Genomic DNA, 13633 nt, shown 5'->3' on the forward strand with positions numbered 1-13633 from the left:
TGATTGCGAACCAACCTGTGGTTGGATGGTTAGAGGGATAGTGGTATCCCAACCCATCCGGGTTCAAGTCCTGGCGCTCGCATTATTTCCTGGATTTATTTCAGGATTTCCGGCGATGCGCTTTCAGTGGGAGGAGACGTTCCCGTCGACGACAAGGCGCCTACGGTGACAAAATGATTTCCGGCGATGCGCTTTCAGTGGGAGGAGACGTTCCCGTCGATGACGAGGCGCCTACGGTGACTTCGTAAATTTTAAGATGACATGCCGGCTCGGTCTCTCGGAGGTGCTCATAGGGGTAGGGTGTGCGTGTGTGCGTGTGTGCGTTCATAGGGATGAGTGTATGCGCGTGTGTATGAGCGCTTTGCGACGAGGCGCCTACGGTGACTTCGTAAATTTCAAGATGACATTGCCGGCTCTTCTCTCGGAGGTGCTCATAGGGGCAGGGTGTGCGTGTGTGCGTTCAAAAGGGTGAGTGTATGCGCGTATGTATGAGTGCTTGCGTCTGTACTGATGTTCAAAAAATTTGTCTTTTAATTAAAGTTTGTGATAATTTTCGAAAAAAAAGGTTTGTGATAATTGACTTTCGCGAAAACCAAATGCACCCAGATGAAAATTTTCTATCCCCACATTTTCCCTCAACTTTTTCCATTGAAAAAAAAAGTGGCACAAGCCCGGCTGCCCATTTCACTTTCCCTCGCTCGCTCCCCACGTTCCCGCTTCCGCTTCTTCTCCTCCCCATTTCCCCTTCCTCGTCTTCTCCCCCTCGAACCCACCGCCGAGAGCCCCCGCCACCGGAGCCGCCGCCGGCCGCCGCCCGCCGCGGAAGCCCCGCTACAATGGGGGCGGCGCAGTCGTCCCCGGACGAGCCCGTCCTCGACCTGGCCTCCACGCTCGACGGTACGCGCATCTCCGCCACCGCGCGAAACCCTAGCCCCGCCTCGCGCGTTCCCTCGTCTCCCACGGCGGCGAGCTGACTCGGTCCCTGCTTCCTACAGCCTGCCCCGGCCCGACGGAGAGGGCGCTGCTCGCGGCGGTCCTGGATGGCGACGTTCCCCGCCTCAAGGGTGAGTACCGTACCCGTACCGCACCGCACGCCTCGCCGCCCCCCGCCGCCTCGTCCGCGGCGCGCTCGCCTGCCCGTGAGGCTCCTGTTGCCTGCAGGAGCGCTTGGTTTGCTTCGCGCGTACTGGACGTGTATCATCACGATTATTTTTGCCATCTGACACACCATGGTGGTGGTTGGTACCTACCCAATTGCCCCTGAAAAGGAAGTAGTGGCACCTACCCTTGTGATGAACTGAGGTTCTCGGCCAGATTTGGTTTTGAGATTATACCATGGTGCTTTAGGCTGCTGAATTTCCATGTTTATCGACAATTTTACCCAGATTCTGCAATCATTTTGTTTTGGGACCTGAGTCGCAGACTTACAGTTCTCATATGCATTTTATCACAACTCATCTGCCACATTTTGGGGTGATGTAGATTTGGTTCGTGCAATGGATGTGGAGGATAGAGCAAACCTTGCTGACATGGATATACTAGAGGGCGTTGGACTGCTAGGATTGGCCTCATACACGCGTCAAATGAAGGTCTGCGAATACCTGGTAGAGGAGCTTCGTCTTGACGTCAATGCCGGTGGCTCCCGTGGTGGTGCGTGCTTTTCCTCTTCTAGATCAGTTACTGCATTTTGGATTGCCATACTGTCATGTAAGCTGTTCTGTCTGATGCAACATGTAACTCAGATAATGGCTTAGCTATTTTGTTTACATATTCTTTTTAGCTCTAGCATGCAATTGCCATATCTAATTCTGAATGTTAAAAGCAGAAATTGCATGTGGAAACAAGTGGTGCTGTGCTGTCAAATTGTACGTTTTCACCGTTTCTTTTCTCTGTTTTGCACTTCTCTGGTGTTCTTGATATTATTTTTTCAAGGCACGTTGGGAAGCTGAATTCAATGCATGTATGTTTTTGTGTTTCTGCTTAACTAAATGATGCTGATGCAGGTCCTTTTGAGAGCCTTTCACTTTTTATGTCATTTTTAGCATCCAGCTCCAAGGTGCAAAGGGGAAGCAGAGCTATTTATTATCTCATTTTCTTATATACACTCTATTGGAATGATTGTATGATAGCTTGTTGGTTGATGACATGGACAAATTTACGAACACATATACATACAAGCTATTGGGGATGCTCTTATGATCAAATATGTAGCTCCCATTACATTAATTAATCATCACACATATTCTACTTTGTTACAAATAGAAGGACAAACTGTTTGATGCATGGCCCTCGGGTAGTCTTCCCATATGGTGCCCGCCGATAAAGGTGGCACGAGCTCGGTAATCTAACTTGCATGTAGCATGCAAACCAATCCATAGTATTATGTCAGCGAAGATTACCTTGATTTTGAATTTTCAAAATCTTTTCTCTCAAATCATGTACCTGATTGGTGATCTGTTTTCACCACTAGCATTCTTGTGACGAGATCTTTGAAACTAGATCCCATGTTGGTATGTTTTGATGACCTTTTTTTTCTGTCAGTAGTTTTTAGGTTATAGTGACTTGGTTACCATGTGATAGCCACTTGGTTACTGGGTTATAGACGCTTGGTTGCCACATTAGGGACATCACTCTCCCACTCATATAAGACTTGCATGGTGGTACTTCTATGGTCTAATATCATCTCCTACTTACTGGCAACAATTGAATTCTCACTCTCTGAGACTGCACAAGATTGCAATGCTTAAATACATTATTACTTGGTAACCATCTGGTAGTTGGTAGCGACAAAATGGGATCTTGTTTAGAAGCTTCTGCCGAGATGAACTCAACAATTAAGATGGGTTGTTAATCAGGTTGGTGGTTTAGGACATAAATTGTTTTGAATTTTGAATTTAGCAATAAACACTGATGGCATCGGCACGAAGTGGTAGGTTCCCCACATGCATACACCATCTTTCCTATAGGCGAGGCGCTACATTGAAATCCGCTGTATAGGAAAACTATCTGGGCACTTGCACCGATTAGTTTTTCTGTTAATATAATTAATCACATTCTGGCTTTAAAGTTGTTTACCATTTTTATGTGGTATTTTGTCAATATGCTTCCACATATAACATCTTTTAGTGCAGTTCAGAGCACGTGGGAGCATCTACCTCCCTTTCCAAACATGCAAACTGGAACACACCACACATGTGGGCATGCCTGCTCATGCACGCATACCATACTACATGTTTTATGTGGTTATCTGGTGGTGAGAGGATCTTTTAGTATTTACATGGAATGTGGTTTATCAGCCACATTTACAGGAATTTATCTAATGGCAGCACATGCGTGTAAGAAAGAAACATGTATACCTTATAGTATTGTACATTAGTAGAGCTTGAATGTTTTCACCTTTGAGATGAGAGAGCGAGATATATTGGTGACCTGACAGAATACTTGTTTGTTGGCAGGTCCACCACCTTTGGGTTGTGCAGCGTTGTGTGGAGAATTTGTTGCTGCCAGATATCTTCTCAACCATGGAGCCGATCCAAATAAGATAGATGGGACAGGCTTTGCTCCTCTTCATTGTGCTGCCAAAAATGGTCTCTCTCTCTCTCTCTCTCTCTCTCTCTCTCTCTCTCTGTGCATAAGCTCATTGATCCATTGGTGATTTTCATGAATATTAATCTGTTGCTAAACAAGAACAAGTGAATGCGAAGCTGTAACCATCAAACCTTCCGGTTTTGAATATTGAAAATACTTTCCGGTAATTTCACTGTTGTGCAGTAACTCTTTGTTCCATGTTAGTTTGTTCCACTGACTTATTTGTTGCCCTATATTTTCTATGCTGGGCTGGTCTGTTCTGGCCTCAGGATCAGCAATCTAGAAACCACCCGACAATCTTTTATGTACCTATCTTTAACATTCTTCTCTCAATCTTCTTAAAGCTATGTTGGTGAAATTGTTTTACAGAATCCTCATGGCACCCGAGAAAATCGTGTCTTTTTTTTTAAACACAGGCAATCAGCCAGAAGAACCAAATCAAAATACGAAAACGCAGCGTCCAGGAACCATGGCAGCGGAGCAGAAGAGACAGCCAGATCGTAGCAGGGGGCGGGCAAGCACACGTTGCGGCCATTGACCAGAAAGGCAGCTTCATGCACGGGTGTAGGAGAGCAGTTTAGACGCTGCAGCAGTTGACGAAGGACGGCCAGTGAATCGGAAGCCTCCTGAATTGGGACGGAATGGCGCGGAGCTGGCGGATTGAGCGGTGAGCTGATCCATGCGGCTGGATCGGCGGGTGTTGACCAGAGAGAGGCAGCAGGATTCGGCAGCTGGCGGCGCCCTGGGGTGGCAGCAGCAGCGACGTGACCTTGGGGAGGTGGCGGCGTCATGGGAGGAGCAGCAGGGTTAACCTGCGGATGGTGGAGGCGGACGAAGTAGCATCCACTCCTGGCCTTGTCAAGCGCTTGCAGCCGCTCCTGCAGCAGGGGCGTGGACCTGCAGGGAGGAGCGGCAGGGTTGACCTGCGGATGGTGGAGGCGGACGAAGTAGCAGCCACTCCTGGCCTTGTCAAGCGCTTGCAGCCGCTCCTGCAGCAGGAGCGTGGACATGCAGGGCGGAGTGACGCGGACTGCAGGGCGGGGTGACGTGGACTGCAGGGCGGGGTGCCGGAGCAAGCGGGCAGCGCGTGCGGGCTGAAGGAGGTTGGCCAGAGGCGGAGGCATGCGCGGCGTCAGGACAGAGCAGCAGCCGGCGGTGAGACAGACAGCCAGAAGAAACCGGCGGCGTGAGAGATTGGATCGGGAGACCGAAAAAAAATCGATAGGAAGAGGAGGACGAGTTGGGGCGTCCGGAGGAGACCTAAACCTAGGCTCTAATATCATGTTATGATGCAATTTATCTCTATTGCATAGCCCAAGGGGCATATAAATATTACACAAGACTTGGGGTACAAGGAAATGAAACATAGCCTAACAGGACTCCTAGACCTAATACTAATACTCCTTAACAATCATTACTTACCGTTGTCAATATGAGCCTTCAATCCCGGCAGCATTTAATTCTAGTGGTTCTTTCAGACCATGCTTTGAAGCAATGGTGTTTGATCCACACATTTTTAACGAAAGGGGGTAGCCGGCCTCTGCGTCATCATAATGCACACAGCCATGTTTGATCCAGTGATCCACACATATCATTGATAAGTTTAAGACGTGGGTGTCCGGGTAACAATATTGACCCATCTGGTTAAGGTGCCATTAATGTTCAGTTGTCGGTTCTGCTTTTGATCTTCTCATGATTGTCATTGCAATTTCTGAAAGATTTTTTTGTAACAACTTAGAGGAACTCAAATGAATTTTATGGTGAACTGATGTCTGTATCTTCAAATGTTTTGGCTTATTACAGGAAGAAAAGGTTGTTATGGAACTCTTTAGTGGCTCAGTGCACATCTTATAGGAATTTATTGCATATTTGTCTTAGCCAGCCCTTATTGTGTGTCTTTTTAATGGTTGTTCTTTATGACACCCATGCTATTCGTGTGTTTTGCTAGGGCATGAATGTGTACTGCGTCTATTATTATCCAGAGGAGCCAGTGTGGATATAGATGGCGCTCATGGGACGCCCCTGCACACTGCTTCTTACTATGGGAATGCTGGTGCTTTGAAGATTTTGTTGGACCACCATGCAGATGTAATGTGTAAATTCCATACTTTTTTCATTGACAATTTGGACAACTTGATGCAATCTAGACGGTTTATATGCTTGTTTTCATCTGTTATGTTGGACTTATCTTTGATATTTTACCAAATCTACTTTCACAAGTATTGAAGTTTTTACTGTATTGTTTTGACATGTCTTCATTCATAAATTTTCTAGTCACCTCACGTTCAGAATAATGGGAATACCTATAGTGGCCAAGTTTAGGGTAGTTCGCTGGTAACTTATAGCTTTACAAATCCAAAATAATGCTAATGTACGGATGTGAGTTCAGACATATTATGTGGCTGTGTATAGTCAAATGCGTCTAACCTGTGTTTTCTGTTCTTATGTTGTATTTGAAGTCTTATTGCTGTAACTGTTGAATTATGTCACTTCTTAGGAAACTGATTTTCTTCTTTTTAATTTGTACCCAAACAGGGTGTCAGAAGTTTCATGTACCCCTCTACTTATGGCTCTTAATTCTACCAAGCATGGAGTGAGTGAATCTGACTCACTGAACTGTGTCAAGCTACTTGTCAAGGTCTGGTATCCTGTTTGTCTTGTTTCTTCATGTCTTGATTTCTAGACGGGAACTCATTAGATTGTGTGTGTGTGTGTGTGTGTGTGTATAGTATATAGATATAGTGGGTTTTGTTATCTAATTCTTTTTTTCATTATCTGTTTTATGCATGGCATTTTGCTTTGCATAACATGCGTCCACAGGCTGGTGCTGACATGGATTCTGCTAATCCGTACACTCCCTTGGTGGTGGCAGCTACGTATGGCTTGGCTGATTGTATTAAGTACTTGCTAGAGGCTGGTGCAAATCCTAACATTCCAGATGAGCAGGTGAATCTTTGTTCCTCTTATTTTTTGTTATTCTTGATGCATATGGTACCTTTGTTGGCTCAATGTGTCATATGCTTGTGACACGGTGGATAAGTCATGTCTAACCTTACAAATCTTATGGAAAGTTTTTTCCCTCTTCGAGATTGATGCGGGGGGGGGGGGGGGGGGGGGGGGGGGCTTGTTGATTCAACTTGAACGGGGCAGGATTATTGAATGCAACCGTTCGACTCGAGCTGGACGCATACCCCTTTTGTCTTGATTTTACTGCAACAAGTGGCGGGTAGTTGACTTTTATTTAAGTTTTATGTGGAATGTTATTGTAACTTGTAAGAATATTACATGTTTCCAGAAAACAAACATTGTGGTCAAAAGGTTGTTAGTTTTGTCTTAAAAAAGGGGAGAACCATGGGGCATAATGAGTATTTTTTTTAAGTTGCGTGGTTCTTAGCATTTGACTCGATGAGTGTGAAGGGTAAGGAAGCTAGCCGAGCCTAGTAGGATCTGCGTAGGTAGCTGGAACATAGGGTCCTTGACGGGTAAATTACGGGAGTTTGTGGATGCAGCGGTGAGGAGAGGTGTTGATATCCTATTCGTGCAAGAAACCAAATGGAAGGGACAAAAGGCGAAGGAGGTAGAGGATACCGACTTCAAGTTGTGGTACACGGGGACGACTACAAACAGAAATGGAGTAGGCATCTTGATTAAAGAGCCTCAAGAAGGGGGTGGTAGACGTCAAAAGGCAAGGGGACCGGATTATCCTGGTCAAGCTGGTCATTGGGGACTTAGTTCTCAATGGGTATGCTCTGCGAGTAGGCCATAGCGAGAGCACCAAGATGGAATTATGGGAAGGCCCGAAGGACATGGTTAGGAGTGTACGGTGTACCTATTGGTGAGAAGCTCTTCATAGGAGGAGACCTCATCAATGGCCACGTGGGTACATCTAACACAGATTTTGAAGGGGTGCATGGGGGGCTTTGGATATGGCAGCAGGGATCAAGAAGGAGAGGATGTCTTAAGCTTTGCTTTAGCCTACGACATGATCGTGGGTACTTTTTAGAAAGAGAGAATCCCATCTAGTGACTTAGTAGTGGAAAACACTCGAGCCAAATTGATTTCGTCCTCTTGAGAAGAGAAGACATGCATCCTTGCGTAGGTTGTAAGGTGATACCTGGAGAGAGTGTTGTCCCTCAACATAAGCTTGTGGTGGCTGATTTTTGCTTTTGGATTCGTGTCCAGCAGGATATAGAACAAACTGGTGGAAGCTCAAGGGGGAGGTAGCTTTCAAGGAGAGGGTTATTACGGAGGGCCCATGGGAGGAAGGAGGCGATGCAAACAATATGTGGATGAAGATGACGACTTGCATTCGGAAGGTAGCTTTAGGGGAGTTTGGAGTGACCAGTAGTAGAATCGAAGCTAAAGATACCAGGTAGTGGAATGATGATGTCCAAAACCAAAAGGCTATTAAGGAGACAAAGACTGTTTCAGACGCCTACGCCTGGATAGGAGTGCAGATGATGATGTTTCAGACGCCTACACTGTAGAAGGATGATGATATCGATGAAGATGTGAGCCATTGAATCAAAGCTGGATGAATGAAGTGGCGCCAAGCGTCTGACATTCTCTATGTTAAGAGAGTGCCACAAAAGGCAAAAGACATGTTCTATAGGATGGCGATTCGACCTGCGATGTTGTATGTCGCTGAGTGTTGGCCAACTAAAAGGCGACATGCCCAACAACTAGGTGTAGCAGAGATGCGCATGTTGAGATGGATAATATATGGCCACACAAGAAAGGATCGGGGAATGTTGATATACGTGATAGAGTTGATATCTCATGGTTTTCAACTCTAGCCTACCCCAACTTGTTTGGCACTGAAAGACTGTGCTGCTGCTGCTGCTGTTGTATGTGGTTCTTGGTATTTTCCATGAAGAGGCAGCTAACCAGTTTGTATCATTTGATATTCCATTTATAGAATATTACTTGTGAAAAAAGGTCATAATACTATTACTTGTGGTGATGATGTCGTGTTGGTAACTGTTGGAACACGTGGAATGTCTTAATTATTGCTGCTTTAGTGTATCACAGTGTTGTTTTAGCTGGATGTATCCTATGTTTCTGTTGTCACATTGCGATCATCCTCCATAAATATCTTCCTCCTGTTCTTTTTTGTACATAACAGTGCGGTACGACACCAATAGAAATCGTTGCAGACTCTGGAAGAAGAGAGCTCGTGGACATTCTATTTCCATACACCAAACCCGTTCAATGTGTGCCAAGCTGGAGTGTTGATGGAATCATTACCCACGTAAAATCAAAGCACTTGAAGGACAAGGTACAAACTCAATTCAAAGCTCATTTATTTCGATGTTACAATTTGTAGAACCTTATGTTTGTCCTGTTCGTGAGATGTGTGAAATAAGGTGCATGTCATTCGTTCGCTATGGTGTGATATTCTTTTTCAACAGCATCTGTGTAGCAGCTACAATAACAAATATGTAGAAATAGTAGTGCGGAACCATCACTGGGACGATGTTAATAGTCTAGTCTGGCAAATAAAATCAGGAAGTCCTGAACACATATAGTGAAACTCTGGTTAAGAGGGAAGCAAGTACAAAATAGAAACATAATCCTATTAACTGGTCGCATGAAACAGAACATCATGATATTACTCACTGCAAGTCAGTCAAGTATGTTTTGCTGCGCATATTCATTTGTCATTATTAACTGGTTTTTAGGTGTTATCATTGCACAATTTTGCCAATACTGTTGCTTGGAGATGAAAGTACCACGTTTAGGGCATTCCAATTGTTTTCAACTAAACATGCTTATGAATTGAAGTGATAAAATTGTTGCTCTGAAGAGAGGGCTTAAGTACATGTTCTCTTAATGGTGTAGGACAAGGTAGGTCAAGATAAGAAGGCTGAGCTGAAATCACTTGGTGCAAAAGCAGTAGAGGAGAAGGACTACGCCGGTGCATCAAAATTCTACAGTGAGGTATATTGTTGCTCTATCCGTTTGAGCCCTTTGATTCTGGGATGGCGGATCGTGCTCATGATTTGGTTTGATGCAGGCAATCAAAGTGGATCCTGAAGATGCAACGCTCTATTCAAACAGGAGCCTTTGCCATCTAAGGATTGGTGAAGCACATGATGCTCTGGTGGATGCCAATGCTTGCATAAGGCTGCAGCCTGATTGGCCAAAAGGTTACTGGCGGAAAGGAGCTGCCTTAACGGCACTCAAGGTCAGACAAAATCAGCGCATTGCTGGCCTTTAGCTTGCTGTTTTACATGTCAACACCGTCTCCTCATGTAGACAATAACTATATGCTTTGTGTTCTTGTATCCTAGGATCACAAGGAAGCATGCGACACGTACATGGCTGCGATGAAGCTGGATCCTGCCAGTCAGGAGATCCGTGAAGCATTTTGGTAACTCTTCCCGTCTCGCCTTTCTTTTTCTTCAACACGTCTTCTAATTCCAAGGGTCCTTTAAATATAATAACTCGTTTTAACTTTGACTCCATACGTAACTTTGTCGTTATGTTATGCATATCATTATTCTGGCAGAATTGATAATCAAGTGAAGCATGATTTATTATCATAGCGGGTGCACTGTCGTAGCGTGTCGTTAGTGTCATCATGTGCATTCCCATGGTGTATATTTGGTTGCATCATTACATTTGAGCTGAAATCCTTGGTATTCCTTCCGTCCCTAAATATAATACCTTTTAGAGATTCCACTATAGACTACATAAGGAGCAAAATGAGTAAATCTACACTCTAAAATATGTCCATATACATCCTTATGTAGTTCATAGTGGAATGTCTAAAAGGTCTTATATTTAGGAACGGAGGGAATAGTATATTCTTAAAAGAAGTTTGGAATATATTGAACTTGCGTAGCTTGAATTGAAAACACCACGGTGGCTCCATAATAACCGGTGCTACGTCTGACATTTTCAGGGGTGCCGTTGCGGCAATGAAGGAGGAACTTGACGCTGTGTCCAGCGGCAGCTCATCTGAATCTGATTAGGGCCTGCATGGGCGGGCTGGTTTCGGCTGTGCTCACTGGTTCCCTTCCGGCTTGTTTTACGTCTGGTGATCTCGTTTTTGTCTGAGAAACCGTGAAACGTTGCGTTGTTGCTACATGGCCATGGGTGCTTGCGTGTGCGAGCGCTTTAATCAGTTTTGGCACTTAATTCATCCAAATCCGTCTAGAACGCTCCTGATGCGCGCCATTTTGAACTTTTTTCCCAGTTAGGCCGCGCTTGGCATCGATGTAATTAAATACAAGTGTAACTTACTGGCCAAGAGCTATTTCCTGCCAGAAATGAAAACGACTGGTGGAGGTCTAAGTTTTACAGGGGTATTTGAAATGGAAACGATAACCCAAACAGGGCCTTAGCCGTATTGGAGCCATCTTTGGCTCGCCTTTTCTGCATGGTTGGGAAGAAAAAGAAATGATTTCGATGAGCGGTTGGGTGGGTATTACTTGTTTGACAGGGTATTGGCTGGACGGATGATCTCAAATAAGTTGATGACCTAAAATTTGAAAGCAATTGAAACATGAGATCCTATGGTGGAGAGGCAGGGAGGCAGATATGACAATTGCAAGTGTCGAGCTCGATTTTGGTCCGTAGAGGTAGAGGAAATGCAGCGAGGGCGGGGTAGAGGTTGGAGGGGAATCGGGGGGTGCGGTCAAATTTGGCAGCGCCACGCCGACCGAGCGCCAAGAGCTTTCAAGGAGAAGTGGCTTTGCTAATGGTAACGCGGGGGTCGCGATGGCTGCCAATGGATGTCGGAGGGCGGCAATGGAGTGGGGAACGGTCGGAATTGGGTGGTGACTTCATGGGATTCAGTGGTGGTCGTGTGTGTGTGTGGGGGGGGGGGGGCGTGTTGAATGTCTTGAGCGGTGGGGCCAGGGGCGGTCGACGAAGTTGTGGCGGTGAGAACCAACCTCGGCGTGGGGTGGTGATGGTCGGCAACAAGGAAGTTTCACCATGGTGGTTGGGTTTTCGCCACGACATTTTTGGCTTTAGGGCAGCTCCTAGAGGTGCTGCAAGTTTGCAACACTTGTAGCAGAATTTTAGGGTAGTTGTAATTTTTTTTTTGCCACTGTATAGAGATAGGGCATCTTTCTTTCCGAGACAATAGAGATAAGCTGTTTTTGAAGTCCCTCAAATGTCAGTTTGTCGGGCATGGCGGCTGTTTTTTTGGTATCTGTTGGAGATGCTCTAATTGAAAGCAAATTTCAACATTTAACTTGGAATTTCGGGCATGTTTGGTTGTGTGCAGCTATTTGCACTAGTAGAAAAAGGGGCTTTTACCCCGGTTGGTAAGGGCCTTTTGTCCCGGTTTTCGAACCGGGACTAAAGGGTCGTTACTAAAGCCCTAACCCTTTAGTCCCGGTTCTTACACGAACCGGAACAAAAGGTCCTCCACGTGGCCGCTGCTGCCAGCCCAGGCAGGGGGGCCTTTGGTCCCGGTTGGTGGCCTATTGGTCCCTGTTGGTGTCACCAACCGGGACCAATAGGCATCCACGCGTCAGCATTTCAGGGGCTGGGGTTTTTGTTTTTTTTTGAAAGGGGAGGGGGTGGGGGGTTTTGGGGGGTTAATTTAGGTGTTTCATATATTGTGTTAGCTAGCTAATTAATAGAGAGAAGTGTCCTCTCTTATCTCCGTGCTTGGTCGACGCTACGTACTATATACGTATGGAGAGGACTAGACACGCTAGCTAGTAAGCAAATGAAGGAAACAGAAGATCGTCATGAACATATGCATACAGAAAGAAGTGATATCGACCACCTCTCCTTCTCCGAGAGATTGGTCGAACAACAAGTTCTCGTATATCTATCTGACACTTCCGGCTACATATATACAATAATTATCTCTTACAATATAATCTCCTAATTAAATTGTAAGAACACAGGGTCCACATAGTATTCTCCGTTTTCAGCGATCACGTGGTTAAGGAAGAATGCCGCCAATTCCTCTTGAATTGCTCGCATACGATCTTCTGCTAGGAGTTCATCCCGCATCCGAAACATCTAATTTGAAGAAGGGGGTCAATACATATATATATGAATAAATGAAACTCGACACAAATGATGGTAATGAAATAAAATTGTGAATATTATTGCTTACGCACTTCATATTGTTCGTCAGAGTAGCCCCGCTCACAGGTCGTGTGGCGGATAGACTCGCAAACGTAGTATCCACAGAAATCATTCCCTTGTTCCTGCCACAACCACTTTACAAGAAATAGAGGTCAATCTAACTAATATGCAAGCATGCTAAATGGTATTGATGAAACTAGCGCTTGAATCACTAGGAGATGTGCGGAACATGCTACTACAGTACTTACTTTCGGGTGTCTAAATTGCAGCTTCTTCGGCAGTCCCGGAGCTTTTGTGGTGAATTTTCTCCAAACCCTGCCAGACAAAGAAAACAATTACTTGATATCAGGAAATGAACAAAGTTGCTGATATGGTGGATAATGATCGATTTAACTTACTTCTCGAGCATTTGAGTCATGTCCGCATAGTCCTGGGGATCTTTTCGTCTCGAGTCTAAGACGGTTACTACTCCCTGCTCAAGCTTAATCTCTAGGAGAATATAGTGGAAGCTGCGCATGCATGCATAAGTCATCAATTACATTACCATAACCTGGACTAATAAGGGAAACCGAATATGCACAAGACAGTAACACTCACTTGATGTTGTAAGGAAAGAGTATTATATCTTTGTTTTGATTTAATACCAACGATCGTAGCAAGTTGGCCTCGGCTTCTTTGGCATGTTTTTCAACCGTATATGCATCTATGAGATTTGTGTTAATGAACCCAATATCACCGATTTGTCTTTTCTTCAATTCGGCGATCTTCAATCTGCATAATATAGTGAGGATAATTATAAATACATGCAATGAAAGAGCTGACCTATATAGAGAGACTTAATGACAGAAGTAGTACTACTTACACACAGTAGCAAGTGATCGTTGATTTATCGATGGCCTTTTGATTGAAAAACTGGAAGAACTCCTCAAATGGAACATTCAACAGTTCAATTCCAACGAGGTCATGCTCCGGTTTAACTCTCAAC

General features: G+C 45.0%; 1 pseudogene; it reads left to right on the forward strand.

Moving 5' to 3' along the window:
- The first annotated feature begins 698 nt into the window (after positions 1-698).
- LOC123095676 (ankyrin repeat and protein kinase domain-containing protein 1-like) lies at positions 699-10901 on the forward strand (annotated as a pseudogene).
- The last annotated feature ends 2732 nt before the right edge of the window (positions 10902-13633 follow it).

The sequence above is a fragment of the Triticum aestivum genome, chromosome 4D (genome assembly GCF_018294505.1).
Source record: "Triticum aestivum cultivar Chinese Spring chromosome 4D, IWGSC CS RefSeq v2.1, whole genome shotgun sequence".
NCBI classification, from domain to species: Eukaryota; Viridiplantae; Streptophyta; class Magnoliopsida; order Poales; family Poaceae; genus Triticum; species Triticum aestivum.